This window comes from Sorex araneus, chromosome 7, assembly GCF_027595985.1.
Source record: "Sorex araneus isolate mSorAra2 chromosome 7, mSorAra2.pri, whole genome shotgun sequence".
In the NCBI taxonomy this organism is placed as follows: Eukaryota; Metazoa; Chordata; class Mammalia; order Eulipotyphla; family Soricidae; genus Sorex; species Sorex araneus.
In genome coordinates, this window is record NC_073308.1 from 23,544,004 (window position 1) to 23,551,494 (window position 7,491).

Here is a 7,491-nt window from a genome sequence, read left to right on the forward strand (position 1 = left end):
CTTGCCAGGCTCTGCCGTGCAGGCGGGATACTCTCGGTAGCTTGCCAGTTTCTCTGAGAGGGATGGAGGAATCGGACCCAGGTCGGCTACGTGCAAGGCAAACACTCTACCTGCTGTGCTATGAATCACAAATCACGAAATCCCGTTAATCACCGATTTCTCAAGAGGGCTCAGTAACCTCTCATTTCGTCCTTTCCCTGAGATCTTAGAAGTCTCTCTCCACTCGGCCCTCCTAAAGATGTTGCGCTGGGGGCTCTTCAGGGTCAGGGGGATGAGATCCAGCTTGTTACTGGATTTTGCATATGAATACACCATGGAAAGCTTGCAAGGCTGTCCCACGTGGGCAGAAAACTCTCAGAAGATTGCCAGTTTCTCCCAGAGGGAGAAGTAGGCTAAAGATATCACTTCTGGGAGCTTGCTTTTAAGTCTCTCTCTGGATGTTGGCCATTGATGGGATTACACACACCTGGGTTCCTCTGCCGGTACCTTTATGCAAGAGGCCTATCCAAATGTGTGGAGAAGGGCATCCAGCATGGCTGTAGCTAGGTTCCAGTGGTCTTTGGCCTCTTGAAGCTCTGCTCAGGGTGGAGAGGGAAGCTGGAGCCCATCCCCTCTGAGGGGCCCCGGGGAAGACAGCCAGGCATGTGGGCAAGAGACTCTCTGCTATGAAAGTAAAGCTAAAAAATCAAGAGCTGGTCCAAAGTAGAAATTTCTGCAGATTTAAATAATAATAATTCTACTATAAGGATTGAGTTCTGATTAATAACATCACATAATACTTTTAAGTTTACTATCACTTATCATTTAGTTAAATCAATTTTCCGAAAGTTTTCTGAACATGAGTTATGTATGATAACTTATAACAAAATGTGATTAGTATCTTTATGAAATCTTAAAGTATCTCCAGACATCAAAATTCATTAAAGAAAAAGGAAAAGCTTATATATGTATATATTTGCTTTGGTATAAATTATATAAGTAGAATATATTTATATATTATGAAATATTTTGTTGTAATTATATATATATATAATTATCACTGTCACTGTATCACTGTCATCCTATTGCTCATCGATTTGCTCAAGCGGGCACCAGTAATGTCTCCATTGTGAGACTTGTTGCTACTGTTTTGGCATATCAAATACGCTATGGGTTGCTTGCCTGGCTTTGCTGTGTGGGCGAGATACTCTTGGTAGCTTGCCAGGCTTTTCAAGAGGGGCAGAGGAATCAAACCCAGGTTGGCTGCGTGCAAGGCAAATGCTCTGCCTCTGTGCTATCACTCCAGCCCTATATATGATAATTATATAATTAATAATCATACAAAATATAAGTTTACATAATTGTCACTTGTCATCCCTTGATCTTCGATTTGCTCAAGCGGGGCACCAGTAACGTCTTCCTTTGTCCCTGTTGCGTGCTAGGGCAGCCCAATGATATCTGCTTGCTCCAGGCACACGAAGAGCCTCAAATTGTTCATTCAGGGATTTGACGAAGAAATTTGACCATCTAGTTGGTGGGTGGCCACGAGGTCTTCTGATGTCACGTGGAATCCAGTCAGTAACAGCTCTAGTCCAGCTGTTGTTTCTGAATCGCATTACATGACTGACCCATCTGATTTTTGATGCCTTGGCAAATGAGATAGCATCCCTGATTCTTGACTGTCAACAGAATCTTGGAATCCGGAGTTATGACCTCCGTTGACGGTCAAGAATCAAGTTTACATAATTAAATTAATCAATAAATATAATATAATTTAATTTAAGTTAAAATAAATAAATCTTGGGACCTGGGGCCGAGATCTCCAAGCTTGCTTGGATTGGGTCTGGGCATCTTCCAACTAGATTCCCCATTTTCCAGTAAACAGTTAGTCACACTCAGAAAATGCCCCTGGAGCCGTGTAATCCCATCAGCAGCCAACGTCCAAAGACTATAAAACCAAGCTCCCAGAAGCCTGATACCCTAGTTCTTCATTTTGGAAAATCTGACAAGCTACAGAGAGTTTACTGCCCACATGGTGGATAGCCTGGCAAACTCCCCATGGTGTAATCTTATGCTAAATACAGTAACAATGATGGGTCTCATTCCCCTGACCCTGAAGAGCCTCTAATGGGGCACTATTGGGAAGGATGAGTAATGAGAGACTGCAAAAGTTTCAGATCTAGGATGAATGGAGACGTTACTGGGCCTGCTCGAACAAACTGTTGATCAAAGGGATGACAGTGATACATTGATGATGTGAAGTAGAAAGACAAAGTGCAGTGTTGGAAATATTGTTAGTATATTATATTGTAAGGTGAACAATTACTAGTTAGGAATAGCATGGTTAAATGTTTACTAAATTATTATGTACCTCAAGGATGTATCATAATTCTTATAATCTATTTTTTAGGAGTTATTTAATCTCAGGAATTATAAATGAAAATATAATTAGAATATCAAAACCCACATGCTCATATTTAAATCATCATTTATAAGTTACCAAGAATGTCAAAAAGTGATATAAACCTAGAGAGTAAAAGGTTGAATTTATTATTAGTAAGCATGCATTATTAATGTCTTTGTTATACAATCAATATTATTCTCAAATGTGTCATTACAAGCAAGAAATAATGTTTAAAAATAGCTTGTTTTGGATTATCTTGATCATAAACTTAAGTACTGCTGAGATTTGAAAGATTTCAATTTTACTGGACAATAATTTATGTGGGCTGGAGCGATAGCACAGCGGAAGGCGTTGGCCTTTCATGAAGCCGACCCATGTTCGATTCCCCTCCCCCTTCGGAGAGCCCGCCAAGCTACCAAGAGTATCGAGCCCCCACGGCAGAGCCTGGCAAGCTACATTTTTTCATGTGCCTTTTTCCCATTAATAATTCTTCCTTGAGAAATTTTCTGTTCATTTGTTCGTCACATTTTCTGATGAGGGTGGATATGCCAAAAACAGTAACAATAAGTCTCTCAATGAGAGACATTACTGGTGCCCGCTGGAACAAATCGATGAGCAATGGAATGACAGTGACAGTGACTAATTTATGTGTTCAGGAAAATGGATGTTGTATAAAGATATTGCCTTTATAAAGTAATTATTTCTACAATTGTAAAATATTATTTGGCAAATTGACTTTTAGTATTTTTATGATTATTATTATAAAGATTATATAGAATGCAAAGTTAAAATTTGGTAGCAAGCATACAAAGTGTTAAAAATAGGGCTAATGGGGCTGGAGTGATAGCACAGAGGGTAGGGCATTTGCCTTGCAAGCGGCCGACCCGGGTTCGATTCCCAGCATCCCATATGGTCCCCTGAGCACGGCCAAGGGTAATTCCTGAGTGCGGAGCCAGGAGTGACCCCTGAGCATCGCTGGCTGTGACCCAAAAAGCAAAAAAATAATAGGAATAATAAAAATGACTATAGTAATGGGTAATCATGCTAAGAATGATTCAGAAGACAAAAAGACAAGTGTTTTAAGAATAACTTATTTGGTTATTGGTACCACAAAGAGTTATGGAAACACTTTGGTGTAAAGAATAACAATGATCTAGTTATCAGTCTTTAAGGAAACCTAATTTATGATTGCTGTAAGGAAAAAGAGCAGGGTAAAATTGTATTAAATTAATTAAAAAGCACACGTGCATGTGTGTGTGTGCGCACACATGTGTGCGTATGTTCACGAGATTTGTACAAATTAGTCATGCTTTTAGTTTAATATTTGGCCCTGCCTGGGTTTATCTTCTATTAATACATAAAGAAGAGACTTTCCTTTCATCACACATTGTAGTTAAATAACTTAGCAACACTTAGAAATTAGTGTTGTGTGAGAAGCAGTTAGAGAACCTTGTGCATATGCTACTATGCTATATGCTGTAATATGTATGTGCTATAAATATGCTAGTTTTCAGACATCTGCATTCTCACCATCCATTCACGGCCAGATTTCAGTGGGTTTCCTCTAGAAGACTCAATGCAAAGCTATATGGTTATGCGAAAGCAGTATTTTAAGCCATTATGCTACAGTGCAGGAGAAACAAAGCACTGATAATTTTTTTTATTTTTAGATTAAGTTTTCTTTTTAATATTTTATTGGTGAATCACCGTGAGGTACAGTTACAGACAGACTTACAACTTTTCGTGCTTGTGTTTTAGTCATAAAATGCTCAAGTACCCATCCCCCCACCCATTCTTCACCACCAATGATCAAAGTTTGCCTCCCACCCCCCAGCCCCCATCCCCGGCCATCCCCATCATCTCACCCCACCTCTTTGGCAGGGCATTGCCTTTTGTTCTCTCTATCTCTCTTTTTGGATGTTGTGATTTGCAGTAGAGGTATTGAGTGGCCATCGTGTTTGATCTACGTCTACTTTCAGCACACATCTCCCATCCCAAGCGGTCCTCGAACCACACTTTACCTGGTGTTCCCTTCTCTATTTGAGCTGCCCTTTCCTCCAGCATATGAGGCCAGCTTCCACGCTGTGGATCCAACCTCCTGGTACTTATATTTTGGGTGCTAGTCTCCCATTCTGTTACTTTATATTCCACAGATGAGTGCAATCTTTCTATGTCTATCTCTGTCTTTTTGAATCATTTCACTTGGCTTGATACTTTCCATGTTGATCCACTTATATGCAAAGGTCATGACTTCATCTTTTCTAACAGCAGCATAGTATTCCATTGTGTACATGTACCAAAGTTTCTTTAACCAGTCATCTGTTCTCAGGCATTCGGGTTTTTTCCAGATTTTGGCATTACATTATTGTAATGTTTACACTGTTTACACTATTGTAAACAGTGCTGCAATGAACATTCGAGTGCAGATGTCATTTCGAATATACAGTTTTGCCTCTCCAAGATATATTTCCAGGAGTGGTATTGCTGGGTCAAATGGGAGCTCGATTTCTAGTTGTCCATACTGTTTTCCAAAAGGGCTGAACCAGTTGGCATTCCCACCAGCAGTGTAGGCAAGTCCCTTTCTCCCCACATCCATGCCAACAGCAGCTGCTTGTTCTTTTGAATGTGTGCCAGTCTCTGTGGTGTGAGGTGGTATCTCATAGTTGTTTTGATCTGCATCTCCCTGATGATTAGTGATGAAGAACATTTTTTCACATGCCTTTTTCCCGTTAATATTTCTTCCTTGAGAAAGTTTCTGTTCATTTGATCGTCACATTTTCTGATGAGGTTGGATGCTTTCTTCTTGCAGACTCCAACCAGTTCCTTGTATATCCTTGACATCAACCCCTCATCAAATGGGTATTGGGTGAATATTCTTTCCCATTCTGTAGATTGTCTTTGTATCTTTTGTGGTGCAGAAGCTTCTTAGTTTAATATAGTCCCATTTGTTAATCTCTGTTTCCACTTGGTTGGTCAGTGGTGAGTAATCTTTGAAGATATAGTATTTAGGCAAGCAAAAGACATTAAGGGCATCCATATAGGAAAGGAAGAAATCAACCTCTCACTATTCACAGATGATATACCTAGAGAATCCTAAAACCTCTACCAAGAAACTACTAGAAAACAATAGACTTGTACAGTAAAGTCACAGGCTATAAAATCAATACCCCAAAACCCATGACCTTCCTATACAGAAATAAGGAGACAGAGGAAAGTGACATGAAAAGAACAATCCCATTTACAACCATGCCCCAGAAAATCAAGTACCTCAGAATCAGCCTAACAAAGGAGGTAAATGACCTCTACAAAGAAAACTACAAAATGCTACTCCACTCCACAAAATAAAAGAGGACACAAGGAAATGGAAACATATCCCCTGCTAATGGATAAGAAGAATTAACATTGTCTAAATGGAAATGCACTATACATATTCAATGCTATCCCTACAAGTATACCCATGAAATTCTTTAAAGAAATGGATCAAACACTCCTGAAATTCATATGGAACAACAAACGCCCACAAACACCTAAAGCAATTCTTGGGAAAAAGACGATGGGAGGCAACACCCTCCCCAACCTCAAACTCTACTACAGAATGGTAACAATTAAAACAGCATGGTACTGGAACAAAGGTAGAGCCACAGACCAATGGAACAGTGTGGAATATCCTTACACACAACCCCAAAGTATGAACATCTAATTTTTGATAAGGGAGCAAGAAATGTGAAGTGTAGCAAATAAAGCCTCTGTAACAAATGGTGCTTGCATAACTGGACAATCTCATGTAAAAAAAATGGGCTTAGACCTTGAACTAATACCATGCACAAAAAGTCAGATCAAAATGGATTAAAGACCTCAACATCAGACCAGAATCCATAAGGTACATGGAAGAAAAGGTTGGCAAAACCCTCCACGAAAGCATCGATAATTTGACTAGATTTCTAAGTGCAAGTAGTCAAGGTAGGCAACTGGAGTTTAGTAACAATAGAATTAACATAACAAAAGTGTTATCTTTCTGTTGTCAGTTCACAGTGTTTCTTACATTGCTTTGTGATTACCCTTCCAGTTTCAAAGACTAGTTTTCTTCCTCTGAACTCATATTCAAAGTTCGCCAACTTCATTATTCAGCTTGATTTGTTTCACAAAACTCCAGATACCTACATGATCTCTCCTCAGAACCTTCAAACTCTTACTTAACAGTGGATAGAAAAGAGAACTACAGATATGTAGCAAATATAAAAAGGCTACTAGTTTTAGAAGATTATAGTAAGTTATGCAACTTACAGTAATTTTTTTGTCGTTCAGAAAGTCCTTATGTCAGCTAACACATTCTGAGGCAAAGATCATGTGAGTTCAAAACAGCTGTCTGAAATATGCTTTCTGAATAGAAAGTTAAACACTTAACCACTTATTTGAAAACCTATTTCAAAATATTTTTATGTACAAATTCATTGAGTTGACTTTGTCTCAAAATAGAATTATTCTTGGACTAATTTCTACTACCTCTATGCCAGTTCCTAGGGTTGACATTCACAACTGTCATATTAGAGCAGGCACAGCCAACTGATGTTGCACTGCTTTGGAAAGTCTCCTAATACAACTGCCATCATTGAACTTTAGTTTAAAACATAAGGGATTTGGAATGATGTAATATTAGTTGACATTTGGCTGAGAAAACTATCTCAGTTTCTATTCTACCATCACAACTGCCATATGTGAGGTTGTAATGAAACTGAGAAAAAGTTCTATGTGCATGATAAAATGAGGGTCAAGATTATATTTACGAATTCAACTGAAACATGTGCTATAAAACAAAAATCTGAAAAATTTTGAGTAAATAATTTTAAAATATAGTAAGTAGAGCTTAAGAGAAGTTTCTGTTCCCTAATTTTAAACTGGTTTTGTTTTACATGTAAACTGGAAACAATATATGCCATTTCTGGATGTTTGCAGAGAAAAAAAGCAAAAATTACGTAGTAAGGGATAGAGAAAATAAAGTAGGATTATATAAGAAACATGAAGAGACTATGAGAGTAATACTCTCTTATGAAATGTCTTCATTTTTTATTGACTTTTATCTAAGTCTCTGAGCACAGTTTCAAAGCTCG